A 25,458-nucleotide genomic window follows, 5' to 3' on the forward strand; every position below is an offset into this window, starting at 1 on the left:
CTACTGCCAGGAAGAAAACAGGCAAGTGCCCATATATTGTTGCTAAACAGATGTGTACAGTTAGCATTAGTTCATTACTTTAGATCACAAGCACAGTCAGAATGCTTGCAGAATTTAAGTCTTACAAGTTAATTCAAGCTCCCCGCGTTTGTAATTCTTCCAAGACAACAAAAATGCTGGAAGAATTTTGGGCAGATCTCTCAGCCAGGTCACAAAATATGAGAAACCAGCAACTTGCCAGAAATAGCCTTGGGACTGGGGTTCAAATCCTACTTAGCTATGAAACACTTAGGCAAATCATACTCATCTCAGCTACAACTGGTTGTTTGTAAAACAGTGACCTAGAGTGTAACAATATTACAACAGCAGCAAAGGTGCTAGTTGCTTACTAGCAATGTGCAGGCTGCATGGATTTTGAAGGGGTGTTGTTGTTTATAAATTATATTTATAGAAGAAAAAGCATGTCTTTGCAATAGGCAAACCTCTCTGCCAAATTATCTGGCTAAGTCTTTTATTCTTAATAGGATGTTTGGATAACCTGTGGCCCTAAAATGCCAAAACATGGGGGGGGATGTAAACCCGGGCTCAGTTTCATCTCTGCAGCTATAAGGAAAAAGACGTGTTTTTGTTTAATAGTTAAGAACCCAGAAATACAGACGGGAGCCTTGGGAAGCTAGTGGTCAAGTCTGATGGTTAAATGGTTCCTTCCAAAAGCTATACATCCACACAGTCATAGTTCTTCCATAAACAGAATTTGTTCCAAGGCAAGTCAGCTACTCGGCACTTAGCAGCGCTGCCTGCTAAGGACCGGGATAATCACAGGCTCAGTTTATCATCTGGGAAACGTGCATCTAGCTCTCTATGCAAACTGACACCAACCTGCCTACTGGGCTCCCTTAAAGGAAATGTGTTGCAAGCCAGCTCCTGCATCAGAAGAAAGCTCATGTTCTGCAAATTCCGTGAATCATCCTTCTCAGCACTGATAGGGAGTCTTTCTCAAAAGCTTTGCCCTTGAGAGAAAAGGGGGAACAAGAAATTACAGCCCTTTTAACAGGCTTCAACTGATGCTAATAAAAAGAAAGAAAGATGTGTGTATCAGAACAGATAAGTTCATCTCTCGTGAATTTTGCAAAGTGCTTCCTTCCATCCTCCTTTCCAAAAGTTTGGCTTTGTTTCTTTCTAAAAGTAATCTCTCCCACCCACCACCCACAGCCAAAGACCAAAGGCAAAGATGGGCTTTGCCATTCCTTTTGAAACACTGAATTTCGCTAGCTACTCTCGCACCACTCGCCTGGAACAGAAACAGAGGGCCAAGGTCATTGCAGACGTGGGGGGCTTGAAAACTTCAGCCCACAGGAAACAGAAGGAGCCATTCAGCATCCGAAGAAGCCTCACCAAGCCATGGAGGGACCAAGGTTCACTTTCGGCAACCCACACCGTTAAATTTCTGCACAGAGACCTATTCGGAAAGCTTCGCTCAAATGCCATTCAGAACCACGATGGAAGAAATTGTCCCTTGCAATAGAAAAATATATGAAATCAGCATCCGCCAGCTATAGGTAAACTAAGAGCATCTTCTAAGTTTCTGCCACTGAAGCTCTCAATTGCAGAATTTTATAGTGAAAACAGAATTTAAGAGCTTGGGCACTAGAAATGAGTAAACAATGAACGCCAGGCTATGGAAAATTACTGTGTATTCTTCTACTTGGTGCAGAATGTGAGATCCTGTGCTTCAAAATTCATTCATTCTTGTTTTCTTAACCACTACTGTCCTAGACTGCGCAGTCCACTTAAGTCCCAGTATTCCTTATTATTTATTGGGCTCCTGAAAGTAAATCATTCCAATTTCTCTTAAAACTTTTGAGGAAAAGCTACAGCGCCAGTTCTGGATTCCCTTATGGCTAACAAGAGCGAAATTAATTCGCAACTCCCATCTTATCTCACCACTTTCTCAATAAGGACTGTTTCAGTGTCTCCCCACCGATCACAGATCAAAAAAAGAAAATAAAGTTTGGGTGAATCCGTGCCATACATTAAGAGCACCTGACTTCCTCCACAATCCTGGGAACTGTAGTTTTTTCAGGATCCTGGGAACGGCATCTTTATGAGGGGGACAATACAATTCCCAGGATTCTTTGGGGAAATTTGTGTGCTTTAAATGTGCATCAGATATGTATTAAATGTATAGTGTGGATCTGCCCAATGTTAATACAATGACACCAACCAGACATGTGCCTACCAACAAACAAAACCAACTACAGGACTGTAACTTCCGCATGGCTGAAATTTTTAATGATTATTCCCATTCTGAGCCATGTACATATGCGCAACTAACCTTAAAAATCAGACTAACTACAATCTTATCAGGAAAACAGTGGGGCAGACCCAGAGCTTTTTCCTCCAGCTGGAACACAATGGAACTCAGTTCTGGCACTTCTCTGGTGTGCACCATTGTCATTAGAAGAAAAGGGGGGTGTCCACAGTGAGTTTTAGCACCTCTTTCTCTGGAAAAATAGCACTGGGCAGACCCAACTGTTGAAATACCTTTTGTTGTCAGTTATTAAATCCCAACTATAGAAGCCATTTTGATTTCGTATGAAAAACAAAAATTACCACACTCAGAATTTATGGAAATCTGCCTGAATACCAAGGACCTTTTCACACCTTATAAAAAAACCACCCTTCTTCGGTAAGAGATCATATGGAACCCATTGACAAGCTGCTGTACAGAACAATATAGTACAAGTGGGCTTTTTTGCCGTGTGGACATGCTCTGGAAACTCTTCCCACAAAAAGCCAACCAAGTTGGCACCCGCACTTACACAGGCTCCAAGTTAATTGTGTACAATGGCTTGAAAGAGAATCCCGACAATCTCTTCTTAAACAAAATGCATGTTTCTAGCCCTCATGGAGCCAAGGCACTCGATTCCTGCATTGCAGGGGGTTGGACCAGATGACACCCACGGCCCCTTCCAACGATTCTATGATAAAGCTGAACCAGATTTTTTAAAAAAGAGGGGGGCAGTGCATTAGGATTTTGCTAATGATGGGCAAAAAAGGAAGCACAATAAATTTCTTTATTCTCCTCATTGGGCCTCCTGAGATGCTGTCCTTTTGTCTCTCTCCCCTGACTCTGGTGGATGTGAGAACTCCTGTATTTCCCTATATATGTGCCCTACTAGACACACTGCATAAATATGCACACCAGACTTGTACTGTAAGCGCTAACACAATAGCCAAAGCTATCAGGAGCTATATACAGGAAAGTCCCTGGACTCCCATGAGGTCGAATGAGTGAGCTGGCAGCAGGGGAACGGAGAACTCTGTCCCTCGTCCACACCCACCACAGAAATGAAGTTTGTGTTGCTCTTCTATCAGTCCTGCAGCAGGCCAGTTTAAAAGGGGGGAAAAAACTGATGCAAGCTACTGACTTCTGTAGGCTGATTCACAAAGCTGGTGAGCATCTATGCACAATATCCAGAAATTTAGCAGCCTGGGCCAATGTGGTAGGAGCTATATGCAATAAAGCCAAGGGCCCCAGGGCAGCAATTGTGGGAAGCTTTGCTCAACAATTTAATTCAACAACTTCTACCTTTTTAGAAATCTCTACCCTCCACTTTTCCAGGAGCTCCACATAATACGAGCAAGCCAAGTTACCAATTCCGAAAAGCTGCACCTCTGTAACGGCGAGAAGCAATTAACAATGCATGGAATCCCCTCTGTTTGCAGAAAGTATTCCAGCTGCATAACTTGGAACGGTAGGATGTTGTGGGACGGCCTGCATGCTGCATCTTTCGAGACATGCACAAAAACCATACGGTGCAATAAAATGTGATGTGCCGACTGTGTAAGGACACCTGGCCAAAGGCATCGTTGTGCCAAAAGGACTTTCCCCCATTACTTCAGCCTTACAATGAGCACAGTCAATTAGCGAGTTAAGAGAGAACAGCAACTCAGCAGCTCCAGTCTCCCAAGATGAATTAAGGGCTCTCTTTGCAGAAAACAAACTTGATCTCTACAGGACGACACTTGCCAAGTCCTGACAAACAAGCCAATCATCATGAGTGTAGCTTGAAGTCTACTAAATCTTAATCTTTGTTTAGAGACACTCAAAACCAGCCAATTTTTTTCACGGGTTACCTGTAATTTTAGCATCACCAGGCCTTCCCAGCTCCATTTCCATTCCTGGCACTTCCTACGATATCAACAACCACTATTATATTCCTCACTCAACAGTGGGGGGCGGGGGAATCCAGGGGGTGAGTGGGAGGGGCAGAACAGGGCCAGTTGTCTGAGAAGATCCCATGGCCATGCAAGCTTTCCTCGAGAAAACTCTCTCAAAGCTTGTAGGTGTGTCACATTCCTTTTTCCGAGCATTCCCGCTGTGTAGAAGGGGAAGGTAAATATTGGTGTGGTGCGTAGAGATGGCAGCTCAATAAAGATACTGACAGTCAAGCAAAACAGACTGCAGATGCAATCCAAGAAACACATCCCGAAAACAGGATTTCAACAAGGGCAGTCCTGAGTACTGACTGATGCAGAGATCTCTTCTAGCTTGGACCAGATAATCCCCACATCAGGTGGCAAAGTCAACTCACTGAGGTGAGGGGATTGCTGAGATGGATCATTTTAAGACTCCCCTTTGGGGGTGGGGAGAGAATTACAGCTTTTGAGCATTGCCCTACAGTAAAAACTACAGTGGTACCTCGGTTTAAGAATTTAATTCATTCTGGAGGTCCATTCTTAACCTGAAACTGTTCTTCACCTGAAGCACCACTTTAGCTTATGGGGCCTCCCGCTGCTGCCACGCCGCCAGAGAACGATTTCTGTTCTCATCCTGAAGCAAAGTTCTTAACCCGAGGTACTATTTCTGGGTTAGCGGAGTCTGTAACCTGAGGTACCACTGTATATGCAAACAGAATATGAACGTTCTAGCTCAGGCTTCCTCAACCTCGGCCCTCCAGATGTTTTGAGACTACAATTCCCATCATCCCTGACCACTGGTCCTGCTAGCTAGGGACCATGGGAGTTGTAGGCCAAAAACATCTGGAGGGCTGAGCTTGAGGAAGCCTGTTCTGGCTCAACCTTCTGAGGAAAACTGGCACGGCAGGAAATGCTTCGTGGAGGAAAGCATTAAAAACGTGGATTCTTCTCACCTGAAGTGGTACAAGGAACTCATTCTGGTGCACAGGCAGATTTAAACCTTAGGATCCCCTGCATTTTAACTTGCTCATAAAAGTCAGAAGCCCCGGGCCACACAAAAGGAGCTGTAACCCTTCTCCACAGTAGAAATGGGCAAATATTGGCACAGGAACAAGCTGTAGGGCCTCCAAATGGCCCAGGGCTTCTCTGGCTAGAACAGCATGGGAAGCATACTGCAGCTCCCGTACCATGAAGGTAAATGTCAGAAAGGGAAGGAAGCCGTACCACTTTTTACAATGCTGTAAAATCTTCTCTTGTCCCAAGCCTGCTGGGCCTTTAAAGCTGCTCTCAAACACATAATAGCATAAAAGGTAGGGACCCCTGACCATTAGGTCCAGTCGTGGCTGACTCTGGGGGTGCGGCGCTCATCTCGCTTTATTGGCCAAGGGAGCCGACGTACAGCTTCCGGGTCATGTGGCCAGCATGACTAAGCCGCTTCTGGCAAACCAGAGCAGCGCATGGAAATGCTGTTTACCTTCCCGCCAGAGTGGTACCTATTTATCTACTTGCACTTTGACGTGCTTTTGAACTGCTAGGTTGGCAGGAGCAGGGACCGAGCCACGGGAACTCACCTCGTCGCAGGGATTCGAACCACCGATCTTCTGATCGGCAAGTCCTAGGCTCTGTGGTTTAACCCACAGTGCCACCTGCGTTCAATGGCATACACTACCCATAATACAGAACTGAACCTCATAGTGCCATGGAAGAGGCAAGCAGATAGGGCAGAAACGCATCACTGAGGTTGTTGCTGGGTCACACAGAAGACCACATTTCAGGCCGTATTCAAAAGCACACCAGTTCTCCGATGTGGAGCATAATTACAAGGAAACAAATCCTGTTGAACTGAGCAAGACTGGCTTCAGAGTAAACCTGCTCTGAATCATAGACTTGTCTGCTCTCCCAATCACCTGTTCCTAAGCTTATATAAACCCAGTAGTGACCAGCATGTTCTTAGACTACTACTCCCAGAATTCCTGAGCATGGCATACTGATGGCTAGGACTGATGGGAGTTGGAATCTAGCAGATTCCTGGGACAGTGCCATGAGCATCACTCATAGTCAGCATGGCACTGCCTTAATGGTTAGTCATGTAAAGACTTGAGAATGGTTCATTCCCAGCAGGAATAAGCATTAGAACTGATTTTACATAGATAGCTAAGACGGACAAACACATACATACATAGATCTCAATTATTACTATAATTGAGGATGGAGCTGCCCTGTATCCAAATGTCTATGCATGAAAAAAGCTCAGATGAAGCAGAAATTCACTCATGGGAGCAGAGAATGAAAAGACACCTGCTGCACAATTCTTAGATCCTGTTCAGCAAGTGCAGAATGTGGGAAAACTTTACTTCTTACTTGTGTTCTCCCTCTGAACGTTTTTATTAAAACCTGAAGCAGATGGAGATCTTTGAAGTTTGATATTTAAGGCAAAAAAAAAAAGGCACACAAACTCTCCAAGGCATGCCCAAGTTTTACTTAAGGGGTATAGAGAGCATCAAAAGATGCACATTTTCTGGGCAAACGTGGGGAAACCCACTTTACCTTCAAAAGTGAATAGAAACAGGCCCATAGCCGAACGAGGCAGTTTGAAACACGTCTGATTGCTCGATTATATAACCCATTAAACAGCATGTTAAGCTACTGGTTGCCAAGTCCCAGCTGGGCGTGGGGGGGGGGGGAGACTCCCGTGCTTAAACTGATGTGAAGGATACAGCTCCTTTGCCTATTGCATCTCCAACTGCACAGCAATTAAAGACACTCTTCCTTTCTTGTCTTCAGAATTACACTCTCAAGGACACTGTTTTGACTCCCAAAGTAAGCTCCTGAAACAACCATCCTCATGGACGATCAGATTCTACAAAGTTAGCTTCACCTGGCAGCATGGGCTTTGTAAGTATGGAGCACAATGTTTATCCATTCATTCATAAATACATTTATATCCCACCTTCTGTCATGGAAGCCAAGGCAGTATGCTGTACACATAGTTCACACCGTCTACGGTTCCCTTGCCCTCCAAAGTTGCTGCCATGGCCCAAACAGCTCTGAGAGCCCGGCTTGCTGTCACACTGCAATTCACAGCGCCACCTGTTGGCAGCCAAGCAAACTGCAATGTGATGACATCCTTAGGAAAATATGTACCAGGAGAGAAAGTTCAGGAGGAGGCAAGAAATGTAAGTAGCTTTCGAGGCCACATTTGATCTGTGGCCTGCCTGCCTGTTGTCTACACCAAAGCTGACATTAAGTCCAGCACACGAGTCTCTCTGATACTGTTCTTCGGTTCTGTTAAGGCACTTACGAAAGAGGGGAGAAAGTTTGTTTTATTTCCGTAATAGCCATAATTTCTGGAATAGTGTTCAGTCACCGCCACAGATCAAAATTGCTACCCTACAAATTTGCAAGAGCCTTGTGGTAAACAACTCATCTGGGTCAACAGAGATACGGAACTCCATGAAAGCAAGTGGCCTCCTTTGGGCTTCAATGGCTAGCATGGAAATGCAGCTTCTTATAAGGGTAGTAAAAAATAATTTTGAAAAATTACAGGCTAGTAACTTCTTGCTTATTTACAAGGCTGATATATAATCATAAAATGATGGAGTATTGGGCGGAGGGGAAAGGGTTTGCAAAAAATATGCATCCTTAATATACTTTTAATCAGTGCGGCTAAAGAGTACAGTGGTACCTTGGGTTACATACGCTTCAGGTTACATACTCTTCAAGTTACAAACTCCGCTAACCCAGAAATAGTGCTTCAGGTTAAGAACTTTGCTTCAGGATAAGAACAGAAATCGTGCTCCGGCGGCGCGGCGGCAGCAGGAGGCCCCATTAGCTAAAGTGGTCTCCAGGTTAAGAACAGTTTCAGGTTAAGAACGGACCTCCGGAATGAATTAAGTTCTTAACCCGAGGCACCACTGTACTTTTAAAGGGCCAAACTAATCCATGTAAAGTGATCTTGAGTGCAAACCCTTAGGTCGGAGCAGGATTTGAAAGGCACAAGGGAACACGGAGCAGTCGCATTCGGACACTCTCCTCTTTGCAAAGTCCAGAGAAACATTCCCCCCCCCAAAAAAAAACAGCTGTGGGGAGGCGCAGGATAGTCTCCCATCCATTTCTGTAGCAGCATTCCCAGCAAAAGCCATTCTCCTCCTCCTCTTCCAGCCAAAATGACAGGTTCACATTTAGCCAGTCTTTTTTAGACAGCGCCGTCAGAGAATCTCAATTGAAGCTCAGAGGCAGCAGCTACGTGCAACTTGTGTGTTTGTCACCACCACAGCAGCACACTGCTTCCATTTCCTTCTAAAGCGTTTCCAAAGGGGAAACGCAGTGCTTTAAAAGTTGGTTCTTCCCACCTCCCACCCCACCCTGTTCTCTCCAAAAAGCACAGCCACTCCTTGCTTCAGCTGATTACCAAGCAAGGTTAAAACTTCCCTGTCTCACAGAGGCTATGTGTGTGTCCCTTGATGAAGGGTGCTCATCGCCAATCCCACAATACTGCCCAATACCCAAGCAAGATCTTTGGTCCATCTAGCAGCTCTCTGTCTGGCAATGCCTCTTCCAAGGTCTCCGGCAGAAATTTCGCTACCTGATCCTTTTATTCCTGGAGATGCCAGGATCAATCCTAGGCCTGGGATCAGCCTCCCGCAAAAATAGCTCTCTCTGGCCCCTGAGGGCTCTTTCTGAACCAGGTACAACACACACTGGTGAAATGTTAAACTTAACCTCTTAAAAATTAGAGACAGTAGGAATTATTCTTTGAGATAACCTAGAAAGATCCCAGCACCAGGAAGTATGGCTCAGATGCTGAGCTGTGAATCAGGAAGTTCCCACTGACAGGAACTCACGAAGCAGCCTTAGGCAAACCACACCGCCTGTCACCACCGGTCCTCTTTCTGCAATAAAAGGACAATATTCTTCCTTACAAGTTGTTGTAAGGAAGAGCGCTAAAATTTACGTGAAGCTGCTCGCATACTAAGGACAAGTAAAAAATAATTAGAACTAAAGGAAAGCAATACTTTGCCTGAATAAACACTACAGTGGTACCTCGGGTTAAGAACTTAATTCATTCTGGAGGTCTGTTCTTAACCTGAAACTGTTCTTAACCTGAAGCAACACTTTAGCTAATGGGGCCTCCTGCTGCCGCCGTGCCGCCGGAGCACGATTTCTGTTCTCATCCTGAAGCAAAATTCTTAACCTGAAGCGTTATTTCTGGCTTAGCGGAGTCTGTAACCTGAAGCGTATGTAACCTGAAGCGTATGTAACCTGAGGTACCACTGTACTATGCCAGTATAAAGGCTGCAACCCTACCATGCCCCCTTAAATCCCTGGGAAACTCTTGGAGAACGACAGTCATGTAGTGGTGTCCACAGAAGTGACCAGAGGAGGAATGACCACTGGGAAGAGCGAAGAGAAGAAACACCATGGTGAATCTGCAGTAGCAAAACTAGGCCCCTTCACCTGCCCCACCTGCAATGAAGCATGTCCCTCCCGTATCTGTCTCTACAACCACAGCAGACAATGTAACTCTCCAACGGTTTGATTTTACCCCCGAAGATCCACTCTACTATTGTCTCTCAAGACAGAAGGATGCCCCGAACAACCAAACTGAATGCATGGTTGCAGGCTGATTACAGTATATAGCTAACTCTGTGTGTGTCAGTAACAATAACTGATAAGAATTTTCTCATAGGACACTGTGCTTAGAATGTTTAGTGAATAAGTAAATTATTCACCTTCCTAAACAGTTTATCTTTTATTTTAATTTAAGAAACAAACACTTGTAGAGAGCTTTCAAGCATTCTGCAGGCATTATCTAGCTGCCAACTTTGCAAACAATCCTGTAATGCAAATTAGGATTAACATCCCTCAACATGCAGATGGCGGAGCAGAGAGAGACTAAACTGACTGACTTGCCTTTGGGCCACCTTCTGAGTTAATAAGGTAAAGGGACCCCTGGCCATTAGGTCCAGTCACAGATGACTCTAGGGTTGCGGCGCTCATCTCGCTTTATTGGCCGAGGGAGCCGGCATTTGTCCACAGACAGCTTCTGGGTCATGTGGCCGGCATGACTAAGCCGCTTCTGGTGAACCAGAGCAGTGTACGGAAACACCATTTACCTTCCTGCCAGAGCGGTACCTATTTATCTACTTGAACTTTAACGTGTCGCAGGGATTTGAACCGCCAACCTTCTGATCGGCAAGCTCTAGGCTCTGGTTTAACCCACAGCGCCACCCGTGTCCCGCTTTGAGTTCATAGCATGGGGAAAATTCAAAGGGCTTCCCAGTTTGTAGTGGTTATGCTGCACCACCTGTTCACCAGGAGAGTTACCACCGATTCATCAACTTGCAGGGTTAAGAATTGTAACAACTCTAGAACAGGACATGGCAAGCATCAGATAACTTTTAACAAGTTCTTTCCCTTTGCAAAAGCTAATGGGTATCAACCCCGTTGTTGCACAGTGATCCAATTTTTTCTTAACTAGCTTGGGGGAAATGCTAAATTGCAGCTAACAGCTGCTTTGTAATTGTGCCAGGACTCCATTGTCCTTTCCATAGCACCTTAAAATCCAAGAGGCAACTGGAAACTAATAGCAGGCAGACAATAACAATAAATTCTTAAGCCAGGTGCAGTTTATAATCAGCCGCTGAAGCTCAGAACCCCACTCATTAATGTTGTGGGAGGGAACTAGATTCAAGAACTGCACAGGCCAATTCCCCCCCCCCCTTTTCGTTCTTGTGAATTCCCTCAATCAAGGAATGAAATTCTCCAATTCTCTTTTGAGTGCTTCCCCCAAGTGCTTACAACTAGACATTGCTTCAAGAAGAATTCACACAGACTTTAATTACAGAGCAGCTAGAACACATTCAATGTAATAAAACACACGGAACACAAGGGCAGCTCAAATTAATTTAGCTTCCTCTTATAATCTTTGTTTTGTGAATGTACTACCACGGTTTTAGGGGTGTTTAATGGGGGGGGGTAGAACAAACTGTTTTCCATTTGGAAGAGTGACCTTTCAACCTTGACGTGTGATGTTAACACAGGAACAGGGATGTGTGTGAAATTGATCTACATTAAAATCCAGGGTCACGTGGTACAAACAGAATCTGCATATCGTCAAACAGCGTAGCTTCAACTCAAAACCCGCATGCAGTGGTACCTCAGGTTAAGTACTTAATTCGTTCCGGAGGTCCGTACTTAACCTGAAACTGTTCTTAATCTGAAGCACCACTTTAGCTAATGGGGCCTCCTGCTGCTGCCGCTCCGCCGGAGCACGATTTCTGTTCTCATCCTGAAGCAAAGTTCTGAACCTGAAGCACTATTTCTGGGTTAGCGGAGTCTGTAACCTGAAGCGTATGTAACCTGAAGCGTATGTAACCTGAGGTACCACTGTATTATACAGGCAGCCACACTGTTATTAGTATGTTTTATGCTGGTCTGTCAATCAAGAGACATTTACATTCAGTAAGTGCATTTTTAGTCCTCATCATGACAGGCTTGACAGTCTGAGCCACCCCAAAAGAATAGGGAACATTTTCAGTGACAGCCACTATAAGCCAAGTGTGAGGGAGGAGATGAAGCTTAGGAGACCAGGTGCAAAGGACCACAAGGCTTTCAGAGTGGCAAAGGAGGGAATTTCAAGAGGTGTATCTTGTGAGAATGAGAAATGTCCTTCCTGCTGATGTTTGTACCTGGGTCTCCCAGACGATCATTCCCTTCCTCCTCATGTCACATTTTGGCTGGCTTTCTCCATCACCACTCCCCCCCCCCACTGGTGACACCCGGGGCAGACCACACACCCCTTCCTCCGCCCCTGCATCTTCACTTGGTCACAAGTGGCCGACAGCTAGGCACAAAATGCACCTAGCATCTTGCAAATTTCGAATGCTGGCTGAGTCTATTACTAGCATACCCACCAACACCCCACTGATCAAAATCGGGACGCTTGGGGGTTTTTTGTCCCGCACTCTCGTGGCAACCAGCTGATTCGCTCAATTGTGCAAGACCAACAAATGAGCATCTTTTGACCTGGTGCTAGCCGATTCATGCAAGAACAAAAAACCGAGCATCTTTTGGTCTGGCGGGAGAGCGCAAGACCAAAAAACAATAAACAGGACATTCCAGGATCCAATCAGAAGCCAGGATGGCGTCTGTAATTCTGGGAGGTCCCACTCAAATCAGGACAGTTGAGGAGTATGTAGCAGCCATATTCAAATCAGGACCTGGAGGTCTTTCCAGTGCAGAATCCTTGAGGTCAGAGAGAGTCAGGGCTTGACTGAGAGACGCTTGAACCTAGAATGCCATCACCCCCCAAAGAAACACACTAATTGGCTGATTAGGCAAAAGGCTCCCTGTATTTAGAAAAGTCCTGGCCAATCCAGAGGTTTCCTACAAACTGCCAACTGCAGGGGCCATTGCTTTGGAGCCATTCTGCACCTAAAGGAGGCTCCAAGTCCTGAGAACTAGGTATTTGTCCACAGAAGCTCACTAGACCTAGCTCAAGCCTCCTTCCACAACATTGTCTCTCTCTTTGCATCGAGTAAACCTTTCTCCCTGCTGCAAAAATAATCAATGCTATTCAAATGAGAGCCTCTAAAAATTCTTGTTCCTTCTACTACTGCTCAAGCCCTAATAATTAAATGAGCATTTAGAAGCAGGCAAGAAAGGATGTGTTTACGTGCGTATCTGTTACACCAGACTGCTCCTTTACTTCATCTGTTTGTTAAACTGGCCGTTTTGCTTTAAGAGAATCCGCAGAAGAAGACGACGACAGTGGAGGAGGATTTGGAAGATCTTCTGGAAAAGGCTAAGACGTTGGAGGATGTTGTGCGCACAAAGATGCAGCTATTAAAGAGACCACAGTGCCCTCATTTAGTCCAGCAAATAGGAAAGTGGTTATTCTGTTCTGCAGCAGCTTTAGTAAGTTCTCAAACAAAGAAGCTTGATGAAGGCAGACAGAGAGGGACTTATCAGCTTAGGAAATGGGAAGGATGCTCCAATTAACTACCAAGCAGTCAGACGTAATTCACTCTGATGAGGCCAATGAGAGAAGACAAGATGGAGAAAATTTGTGGCCCAGCCACTTACACAACACTCAAAACATTCCCTTGCTGGCAGTTAAGCTGCCCACTCTTTTCTACAACTTTCCCCAACTACGTCAAGAGGTCATAGGTACGCTGATCATCCTAGGGAAACAATCCATGGGAGAGTTGCTCTTGTACAAGCCCTAGTGACACAAATCTGTTTCCATTGCTTCGACTCCATCTCTACTAGAGGAAAGTTCACCTGCTAAGAGTCCTGCATGTCAGAACTGCTGTTGAAAGGCAGCGGACCACTCCTAGAAACAAGATCCCGTGAATCTTGTGTGTAGCAATGGCACACTAGCAATGGCAGCTTGAGCCGGGATCCTGATCTTTTCTGATGGCGTTTCCGCCCAAGGAAGTGTGCAAAAAAATATTATTTCACATTAAAAAGGCATGCATAGTTAAGTGTTTTTAGGGTTGGAACGCAATCGGATGCATTAAAAAATGTGTATTTCACAGGAAGGATGCATATAAATTGTGTGCATTTTGCATACAGATTTTTCATGTGCTGTTTCATTATGTCCACAAAGAACAGGGACAAAATGGAGCTATAAGTGAGTGCCAGTGAAACTGACACAGAACAGACTTAAGCTAGTTGTGTGTTGTGACTTGTCATAGACACACTATAATATTGTCTTCACCAGAAACTGGAAAACCCATTGTTTATTACAGGCAGTGACCATTTTGTGCACATCTGATACACGATGGCCGACACATGCACCACTTTTGGCCCCCAACGGGGGCAGAATGGGACAAAATGACCCGGAACGCAATCCCTGCCCTCCATCTGAAGATCCCACAGCAAAGAGCCATGGGTTAAATAAAAAGCTCTCATGGTAGAAGAATAGGCCTTGTGACTCTTCCACTTAAAATCTGTTGTTTGACCTGGATTTAAAGTAATTGTTACTAGTCACAGGGATACTTCAACCTCAGTACAGATCATTGCTCTGTATTAAAAAAAACAGTTCCCTTTCTCTTCTGTCTGTTTAGCATTATAGCCAGTGCAAAGGGCCCCACTTAAAAATTACACCATGTGCAAGAAGTGATATGCAGTGAGCTGCGTGCCTGTAGTGGCTCACCACAACGATCAGGCAGTTTTCCACATGTCACCTCAAACTGTCATAAAGTTAGGCTCACATCATCATCTGCATGGGGAAAACACTTCACCAGAAAATGGCTCACCATGTATCAGCGGCCTAATCTGGAGTGGTCAGCCCATGGCAGCTGTATAACCTCACCCTAAGCTAGTCATGACGTAAGCCTGAGAGTATTTCAAGTTAGCCAGTTTCAGCAATGAAGTACTTATCTGGAAAATGCCAGCCCTGAACCATTTTACTCTTCACTGTATATCTATGGAGATTATCAATCAATCAATCATCCAATTTGCATGCCACCTTTCCAAAATTAAAGCCATGCTCAATGCAGCTTACACACCACACGAAAAATTGCATCACTACAAGCATAGCAAAAGTAGTCATAAACAATAAACAAGACGTCAAAAACACACACGACCAAATTGAACAATTCCCACATAAACAATGAGATACAAAATAAAGATACAGAAAATTAAAACCATCAACAACCCACCTCAACAAAAACCCTTAAACAAGACCCAAATCCATGAGCCTGTTCAGCACTCCACTTTTGTAGCTGGAGTCAGTCAGAGCCGCACCTGCCCATGCCAGGTGGGAAAAGGCCTACGAGATAGGGAGCAGATCTTCCAGGACTCATAGCGAAGGTGGGGTCTACCCATCCCAACAAACCACTCCTGCTTTGCATCCTTTTCAGAAAGTCCCATTTCCCCTTTGCACCCAAAGAGCCCCACAAAAACAAATAAGGAAATGATTAGTAGAGAATGGGAAAAGGTGCAGTCATGATAAATATCATGCATTATTTCATATTCCAGGAAGGCCAGCTCCAGACCTTTATAGAAGTGCAAGGTGCTCCCCTCTATCTGCATATGCCAAGACATACGTATTATATATACAAGGCTGCTTCTCAACTGGTGTGCTCTGCGTAGATAAGATCTGATGAAGCGGCCGTGGAAGCCTGCCTTGCCTGCCAAACTGTCCATTGTCAGGAATCTGGAGAGTATCGTGAAGGAGGACCTAGAGTTTAGGATCACAACTCCGTCAACAAGAGCCTGAAACTCTTAATCTCAGGGCATGGGTTTGAGCCCCACATTGGGCCAAAGATTCCTGCATCGCAGGGGGTTGGGACAAGATGACCCACGTGGTCCCTCCACAATTCATGGTCAACTCCACAATTCTGGCAACTGCAGCAGCCTTTTGGAAGCTCCAGTCAGTGACGGGTCACCTGCTGGTCTGCAGGCCTCATCAAGATGCCTGACTCTGCTAACCTTTGACAGTAAGCATGCATTCCCAGTGCTAGCATACATCTAGGGCAACACGGCATCCTTTTAAAAAGCACTGTTGACAACTCCACTTGCTGGAAAACCAATGAGTGTGTGTCCAGGGTACATTAGTGTGTGCCCTTTTAAAATGTGTTGGGGGGGGGATTACTGGATTCTTCTTGTTTTTATTTTTTATTATGCTTTTTTCTAAAAAAATGTTTAGGGGTACTCTCATTTTCCTACTCATATTGAAATAGTGCCCCTCAATGGGGCCAAACTTAGATTCACAACATGTTTAGGTACCCCTGCATCCCCCCAGAAAAAAACACTGCTATTATGTACCTTGTGTGATTTTTTTGTGGTTTTACACTGCAAACCTCCCTGGGACCTGTGGTACCACGGGTTACAGATGCTTCAGCTTACAAGCGCTTCAGGTTACAGACTCCGCTAACCCAGAAATAGTACCTCAGGTTAAAAACTTTGCTTCAGGATGAGAACAGAAATCGTGAGGCGGCGGCGCGGCGGCAGGGGGAGGCCCCATTAGCTAAAGTGGTGCTTCAGGTTAAGAACAGTTTCAGGTTAAGAACGGACCTCCAGAACGAATTAAGTTCTTAACCCGAGGTACCACTGTACAAATATATGATGGTGGTGGTGATGCAAGCATGCTTTGTATTCCTGAAGAACCTACATCAGTGGGATGCTGGAGCAAGCAGAATCCCAGGCTATATATGGTATGTTTATCCAACGATCTGACATAAACAGGTTACCAAAAAAAAAGACAACGGTGAGGTGAGCAGAAGTCTCAGTTCAGATCCAGAGTTTTCTCGGCCACCAAGTGGCTTCACATCATTCCTTGCAGGAATGCGAAGCGAGTGTTCTTGAGAAGCCTCTCAAAAGCAGGAAGTTCCACTCTGCTGTACCAAAGAGCAGCTATCTGCAGAGCTCTCCACAGTTGCTGGCTCGGCTCCACCCCTGCCTACTGCTGCTGCTGCCCCTCCTCTCTGCCCCATTCACAAGGCAACCCCATAGAGGGCACGAAAGTACATACGGCAAAGAATGCTGCCTGTTCCAAAGGTTGACGAGCACCGACAAGTGCGCCATCGACTTTCTTTAAGGAACAGCTGGGAGCAGCCAAGAGCACCGGCGCGCTCTGCCCACCCCCTGCACAGGCAAGAGAGGACCTTTGTAAAACTATTTCATAACAGATCCAAAAAAGAAAGGGTTTTTTTTTTTCCTTTTTTGAGGGAGGGTAGTTGTTTAAAGGGGTGGAGGAAGGAAGGTTTACTGGAGATGCCTCAGAGCAGACTCATAACTAGATTTAGAGTCCTGCCTAACCTGTTTTGTGGTATGTACTGTTTAACTGTGCTCTTTCTTTCCTTCCTTCCCTCCCTCCTTCCTTTCTTGGCAAGGAGATCCGCAGCCCCTTTTCCTCCTCTCTCTTTCACACATTTCTAAGAGGCTGTGCTGTGTTAAAGTGACATTTCAAAAGAAGCCCATCAGACTGCCACAAATGTTTATTAAGGCATACAGCATCTATATTTTGCAGCACTGAATTGTTCGGAGCATTTTGCTTTCATAAGTTCCTTTATCCCTCTTAGCCACCTCTCCTACTGCGAAAACCGAATGTCCTCAAATAAAACACCTTTTTTCAAAGTAAAGCTTTTTTTAAAACTGTACACCACTTTGAGACTTTTTTTTTTTTTTGCAGTAAGCGACAAATAAATATAACCAGTCTAGCCAGTCCGAACTTGCAAACCACCCCACCTCCCATGCAGTAAAAAAACAAACACCCTTTCCTTTAGCATTGCAAGGGCACATGCATGTATATATGTCAATGGAAGGAAGGGGAGGGGGAGAAATAAGAGGTTTGCCTGCTTAACAAGAAACTGCTAAACTTTACCACAGGACACAACAGCAGAGAAAAGAGGGCATTCTAGTGATGGAAAGAGGAAGATGTTCAGCAGCTGTTAAGCAGCTGACATCAATCATGGCAAGGGAGCAGTTAACAAAAAAAAAACCCAAAAAAAACCAAGAGCAGAGAAGGAGGAAAGAGGAAGGTTGGAAATAAAGAGGCTTCTCAAAGCCTAGTAACGTTATTTGAATGCACTTCAGAGATGCTCAGTGCAAAAGCTGAGCTGGACAGAAAGCTAGGCACAAAGTTCTAAAAGCAAGCCTCCGTACCATTCAAAACCCATCAGGCTGAGGCCCAGTTTCTGAGACCCACTTTGTTACAATTCCCAGCATTACAACACAGAATCTGGAGTAACACAGCCTCACGGCTCTGCAAAGTTACCCCTTTCTCCAGGTGTGCATGGCTTTGCCAAGGACCTATTTATTGCTTGAGGCCCTTTCGCTCCTTTTATCGTTTTTTCAATGAAAAGCACGACAAGGGTCTCTTGGGATCCAGGACGCTGCTTCAGCAGTCCAAGCCCTAGACAGACAGAGCTGTGGCTGTGTGTGTGTGTGTGTGTAAAAAGAACTGAAAATCTTGGAAGTGAGATCCATGGTAAGGCTCATAGTGGCGTGGTTCAGACATCACCCAACCATGGTTTGGAACAAATGCGTGAGCTCCTGGAAAGGAGATCACAGCAGCTCTGCTGGTCAGCAGACATTTTACTGCCGTTCCACAATGACAGCTCCAGGTGATCCAATCCTAAATCACACAATTTAGCTCTCTCTACGCTAACCGCAAGCTGTAACCAAGGTTTGTCCTGTGATTCTCTGAGTCATGGTTTGTTGGCTTAGCACAGCAGCAAAACTAGGAGGGAGGAATGAACTGACCATTACTGCCTCTTCCAGAGCCCGCAAGCCGGTCCAGCTGAACCATCATTTGGCTTAGCATAACAATCGGGAACAGGCCAGACATACATCAGCTGCTTTAACACTGTACCCTCAAAGTGCTGATGCTCTACTTTGAATAAGCCTGAATATTTTGGAATAAATTTTATTTCCTTGTTTCAAAGAAGAATCTGCTTAAAAGTTGTGCTGAGCCAATGCAATACCCCAAAACCAACAGGGTCAATGTAGCCCTATGAACCCCTCCCTCGAGATAATTTCCTCACATCAATCTGAATTTGAGCCTTGGCTACAACAGTCTAACAGCTTCCATTCCGGAAATCTTTTAATTTTGTATATCTTCTCCTGGTGCTGCACATACCAAATTACAACACAGTTTCCAGTGGCAAGGTGACAAGGACATTTGTGGACCCCTGCTCTGCAAAAAAGAGGCAAAAGAGAACAAGGCTTCTGAGTCTTTAAATCGTTGCAGGGGTTGGAATTCCTATAGTGACCACTCCTCTCGTTGTTGTATGAGATGGTGAACATACTGAAACTTCCTTCATGCAGCTCTTTAAAACAAGCAGTGTCCTGAGGTTGTGTTTGAAGACTTTTCTCATCAATAAGAATGCACACAAGCTGAATAAGCACAACATGGGACAGCCATTTTTTAATTTTCCCAGTCACCCCACTGCCCCTACTTGATTGGATATCCAAATTAAGTAAGGGAGATGGTGTTTGCAACTAAAATAATAATAATAATAATTCCAGCCCACCCAAATAACTGTACTACCTCCACTTGTGTTCTGTTTCCTGTTCTGCAAAGCCACCCAAAGCATTGGCATCGTAAGCCTCAAGTGCCTCTTGCAAATGTTCCAATACCTGCAGTGACAGCCAAGCCAGAGAGGTTGAAATATAGTGCTGTCAATCTTGCCAGTTGGGCTAGGCAGCTCCTTCTCTGCTCTAAGGTGGGGCATAGCAGGTGCTTATTATTAATCAATGTGTCATTCGGAGGGACCTCTGCAAATCTGCAAGGGATCATTAAGAGAAGCCCCAAAATATACAGAAAGCAAGAAACGTTACAGCCATCATCACCTGAGCATGTCCGATAAATAACAATTGTGCAGTTCTCATCTGCACTGCTGCATTGATTGATTGATTGATTGATTGATTGATTATGACTGCATCTGGGGAGGAAAAGGTGCATTACTCTTTTTACAGATGGAAAGGGATAAAAAAGAACTCAACTGCCAGAAGACAAAATGATGTTGCTTCAAACACACCCAAGAAATCTGGTTTGTGCAAAAGACCTTCTGCAGACCAAACTGGACCCAAGCAGAGTGGGATGCAGCCAGTTATATCGAACAGTTGTGCTTCCAGCAACAAACAGGGCATTGATAAAAACTGGAAGAGCCTCTGTTCTGGGGCTTTAAGTTCTGCAAATGAAACAATCCACTGCTGACGCTTTTCAGAGGGAGTGTTTTAAAAAAAAAGTGTTTCAGGGGGAGGGAGGGAGATGCCTCAGCTGCAGAAAATGTTATATGCAGAATATCAATTAAAAATAAACACACATGTGGCGCTGAAAATGAATGAGAGCTACTGTTGAGCATTGTCACTCATTACTGAAAAGGTTGCCCCAAGGCAAAATGAACAGTATAATAGAAAATATATGGAAAGCTGGGGTTGGGGAGGAGGAATGGCAAAGAGGAGGCTGAGTGAAGGGGGGGGCGCGGAGAGACAGACTACGCATTATGCGCTTTATAAGTAAAACAGGAAAATAAGGCATTTTGACACTCCAACATACAGATTTTGCATTTTCATCAACTAAACAGGAGCAACTAGTTTGCTTTCCTAATAGCAGCTACACCATTTCCACACTTGCACCAGAAAAAGGAAACATCTGGTGCTAACTGTCATTGTAGTCCAACCCCTTATAAATGTTTCAAGGAGTTTTGAGCTATTCAGCCAGAGGCTTTTTACACAAAACAGTATCCCTTTAGTGGTACCAGGGTGATAAAGAACCCCAGTCCATACATCCAACAGGTAGACCATGCCTTCTGACTAGATGGCAGAACAGCAGTTTGCAGATCCCACACCTTAACTGTTACTCTCGCTTGAGACAAAACCAGCTGAGCTCAGAATACCTCAGTTATGTCAAGGTTTGATCAGTATGTGAAGCCATCAAGCAAGCTGGAGGTCGAGGGGTTGCAGGAGGAGAAACAGGAACGGAGAAACAAGGATTACAAACCATTTATATGTGCAAGGTTCTGTCTCATTTTAGGAGATCGGTCCACATGTGACCTTCATAATTGACCAAAAGGGTATTTCAAGGCTGTCATTGGAGTGGGGAGGGGGTGTCCCTGTTATTTTGCAAATTGCTTGTCCACAAATCTTCTCCTGGGTTACATTGGGAGTTGAAACAGTAAGTAAAATTGTTTATTTTCCAACCAAGTTGTGTCTCTAGCCTTCACAAACATCCCTGAAGAGACCAACAGGTATCTTACATCATCTCCAGACACCCCAAATTTAACTGGTTTGTACTCTCAGCCCCCAAACCAGGGTCCCCCTTTTCAATGTGGAAAAGAATATTCAGATGTGTTCTATTTTTCCTGAACGATGCCAGGCTGTCAATTCCACAGCAACATGAACCTCCTCTTCCTGGCAACATATAGGAAATGAACAGCTTTTTCTAACAAGATAACAAACCCCCAAATTACTAAGTTCTATACGCGTACTCTTTGAGAACATTTTGGTCCCACGGACTAGTTTTAAGGAGTAACAGGTGCACTCAAGCAGAGGACAGGAAGGACATTGCCTTTTAGTGATAAGAAAAGCACAAGGAAATCTTTGGAACATATTTATTAAGAGAGAGAAAGAAGTAGCAGCGTTAGTAGTAAAAAGTTAAAGATGGGATTGGTCAGGGTTTGGAAGATGCTCCTCCCCACCTGTTTGAAAAGCTGCGGTGCTCCTTTTCTAAACTACATTTAGAAGACAACCACACGCAAGCAAAACTTAAAACTCTGTTGTTGTTTTTCTAAGGGCTCGGCATATTTCGCATAGTATTCTTGACACCAGCCCTGTAAGGTAGACAAGCATTCTACCCTACTGCAGGCTGGAGGCAGAGGTTGAGACATATCAGCTTGTCTAAAGTTTCCGTGTGAGCTTATAGAGCAGGTAAGATTTGAGCAGAGGCTTGCCTGGTTCCTATTTTATTATCCTCTGGAGGCTTGGAGATGACTTATTTCTCCTACTTTTAAAGATAACAATCTTAATCCGGCTGCTTCACACTGGCATGGTGCCAGCATCCAGCACGATGGGGGGAAATGCCAAGGGCTGAAACCAGATCAGCTAATGCAACTCTGCTGGGTGGCAGCTACGGCAAGCAGAAATCCATCCCCTTGGCATGGGTGCTGCCTTGTTAATGGCACTGGCACCCCTACACACAGAAAGAGAGTATATACATACACCACAGTTGGGGCTGACAGTCTTAGCAGTGGCGCCAGCCAAGTACATGTGGGTAGGCCATTAAGGGCGCAACCTGGTTCTAGCTGCACTGAGCAGGGCTTTGGGGCTGACCAAGGTGCATGTGCTAGATGGCACCACACAGTTTATGATGCCAGTCCCACCAACGACGTATGCATGTCAAAGGGCAATGCCAGTGTCCTTAACAGGGTGGTGCCAGGAAATAAATGCAGACTGAGTGGGGCCAGAGCTCTGCTTGCCACTATGGGCTGCACCCACGAGCTATTAAGGAGCCGCAGAGATGCACGCGCCACAAGCGACTTACCTAGCGGACCAACAGAGCCTGAAAATCTGGGTTCTCGTATTATAATTTTCGCTTCTAAACCTAGTTTTTTGCTAGATTGGCGTGTTCATTTTCATAGCATTTGCTGTTATGTCGAAGTGAACTAGCCCTGCCCGAATCAGGAAAGAGCTCAAAAACACACCAGATCATGGACACCGCAACACAGCAACTGCAGAAATCGAAGGGGGAGTTTGGTAAAAAAAAATACTGTTTGAATTAAAGTATCATGAGTGTGGCCAGCGTTTTGGGGATTCTGATGCTCTCAAAAGAAAACTTTTAAACTCTTCCCTGTTCTCTCCTGGTTTCGAGTTTATCTGTTCAAACGTCAATAATGTTTAAGTATCTGAAACAGTAGGGTAGCTGTGTTTGTAAGCCATGCGAAGGCTGCAATTGCAATACCGCCTTCTCAATGTAATCTCTCTCCACTCCCCTCTCGGTCCCTTTCCAGAGCTACAGGCATGAAGATGCAGGCCAAAGTACAAGCAAGGGAAATTAGCCAACCGGAGCTGCTGCGGAGGCTCACCTCCTCCCTAACCCCATGTGGCATCTCTGGACCAATCAACAAGCTCCACCCAGCTGTTCAGCTCTGCTCCCCGCACCCAATGACTGACAGCAGTGCACTGTTACTGCAGAAGGTGTCATCCATCACTGGAGAAAGAGAGCTTTTCAGTGTACCAGAAACTTTAGACATCTTAAATCCATCCTAACACCTGCATTTTCTCCTTCCACACCCTGTTCTTTTCTCTCTTTTTAAGGGGGTGGGGTGTGATTTGAATGCATGCACACATACAGATAAGAGACCCAAAAAAAAAAAACATTTTAAAACTTCTTGTTATAACATGGTTTTCAGCCACTGCAAAAAAAATAAACTCTGCATACAAACAACTTGTTAAGGATCTGAAACACCCTGCTATTGCATTGTTCTTCCAACATTGTGTAGCACACACACAACCTTACGTTTGCCTCTCCTGAACCTTTAGGAGCTATGGGTGGCATGATATTACTAAGAAGAAAGAAATAGACCCGACAGCGTATAATATATGCCCAGATGACAGAAGACTGGCTTTACTAAAGACTCACGGGCATGCAAAATGCTTATCGAATGAGGCAGCTAGTATTTCCAATGTGGAGACTCCTCTAATTTCCCTACACAGAGTCTATTTTTAATCACCAACTACATGCACCCTTGCGTGTGCATACATGCCACAGTAGAACTGAACAAGCTCAGTACTTCAGTAGTTCTATTTCACAGTTAACTTTGTGCTTCCATGTATGTCACAGTTAACTTTGTATGAGAAGAAACATTTCTCCCCTTTCCTTTAGAAATTTTGCAAAAAGCAGCTAAGGGCACAATCCTGCTGCCCGAGCTGAGATTCCCACATCCCCAAAGTGCAAAGTAAACAGTTTGTCAAGTGCATCCCTTAATTCTTCCCATCAAGCCTGCACTTCCCTCCTATCTTATAACTCTCTTAACTTATGAACAGCAATTGAAGGATTAATGACAGAGCTGGGAATTTTAACCTAGGGCTAGGGCCAGAGATTTGAAGGCATCTATAAAGTACGAGTGAGAGAGACCAGGTACAGCTCTCTCTCTCTCACTCTCCATGTCCCATTTACTACCTTGAAAGCCTCTTTCTATTTTCATGTCCAAAACTAACAACTCACAACTGCTCAGTTTGAACAAGGACAGCTATGCCTATCACGTTACGCAGTTGAGAACTCGTGTCATCCAAGCAAACCCAAAGCCAGCCCCAGAACATTTCAAATTAGAACTACGTAACACACCATCTCCCAAACTTTGGTCTAACCAGGGTTGCACACTGCCAGTGCCGATTGGTTTCATTCATGAGCAATAACATGACGCAACGGCAGCAAGGCCACAGAGCGTGCTCAGACAGAACAAAGTGACCTGCAAATCTGTTTACCCTAAATTTGTGCTTTACTTTTGAGATCAAAAAAGTTCAATCCTCATGGCACTTTACAGGCAAGACCTCTTGGGTTAAGTTACTCATTTAAAGTGGAGCAAAGCTTTGTTGGTCTAGAGTAGACTGGAGATTAATTCACCAATATAATTTTCTAGTTATGGAACAGAATAGACAATAACGGCTAGAATTTACTGCACGTTTATCGGGGAGGGCATTCATTTGAATGTCAAGATTTGAAAACGATACACATCTTGAAAACGGAAAAGATCAGGTCCAGTTCCAGACCATTTTTCTCCAACATTGTTGCCATTCAAAGTGGGAGATGCTAAGCTCAAGACTTTCTGCAGACAGGATAGGGCCAGAAATTGGCATTATTATTTTTTTCAGTCAGGCAATAAGTTCAGGCAGTTAAGCTGATGCAGCAATGTGCCCTCAAAGGACACAATTTAGAAGCACCTTTTTGATGCACAAGAATTTGCAAACATCACCCCTGACAAGAACACTTGTGTGAGACTCGACAGTTTAACTTTCTTGGACCGTTGCTCAAGCTTCATGGCCTCTCTCTGCTGTTTTTTTAACTGCAAGTTACACCTTAAGCATGGAAGGGAAGAGCATGGATTTGCTTTCCAGCCCCTCCAGCCCCTTACTTAAAACCAAAAAATAGTAGTAATAATAATAATAAAAGTCTTCCATCCTTTTGACCTTGGACTTGTTCATTTTGTCGGTGTCTTTCAGCACATTCTCTTTGCTAACTATTCCACACACTGCGAGCCCTGATAAAAGTGGTTAATGTTTACTGAAACCTGCGCATGAACTGTACTAAACCTGATAGGGAGGAAAAAAGGCAACGTTCTGCTAACAGCATCTCTGACCTTTTTTATTTAAAAAAAAGCTGCACTCATTTTGACTTTTTAGCAAACCGTTTTCAAATAAATTGTATGTAGTTTTGGAGTGGGGGAAAGGCTGAGGAGAGAAGAGCAGGCAGCAAAAGATCAGAACAAGTAATAAAAAAGAAAGAATTTCTACACTGCCTGCACAGCAGCTGACCCAAACACTAAGATGTGTACCAAACCAGCCTCTTGGGGTCTGGGGAAAGGATCCATTAAGTTTGCTTCCTACAGAAACAAAAGGAGCAGCAGCAGGGAGCCGAGAAACCAAAGATCACATCACACGTGTACAAGGTTAGCAAATAAAAGCTGTCAGAAGAAACATATTGGCATCTGTTCTAAGGCAAAGGTGCAGAAGTTCTGACCCTCCAGATGTTATTGGGACTGCAACTCCCATAAGCCTCAGAAGCATGGCCAATGGCCAGAG

At 44.7% G+C, this 25,458-nt stretch overlaps 1 protein-coding gene and 1 long non-coding RNA gene across 4 annotated transcripts in view; one reads left to right on the forward strand and one right to left on the reverse strand.

Annotated features, from left to right (window-relative positions):
• RREB1 (ras responsive element binding protein 1) overlaps positions 1-25,458 on the reverse strand; it is a 129,786-nt gene that overhangs the window by 71,838 nt on the left and 32,490 nt on the right. The gene's annotated exons all lie outside the window — the stretch shown is intronic.
• LOC308593995 lies at positions 16,555-23,746 on the forward strand. Its single transcript, XR_014011199.1, has 3 exons — positions 16,555-16,824; positions 17,545-17,696; positions 22,668-23,746. It is a non-coding gene; the product is annotated as an uncharacterized lncRNA (long non-coding RNA).

Source organism: Podarcis bocagei (genome assembly GCF_964188305.1).
Source record: "Podarcis bocagei genome assembly, chromosome: 8".
NCBI lineage: Eukaryota > Metazoa > Chordata > Lepidosauria > Squamata > Lacertidae > Podarcis > Podarcis bocagei.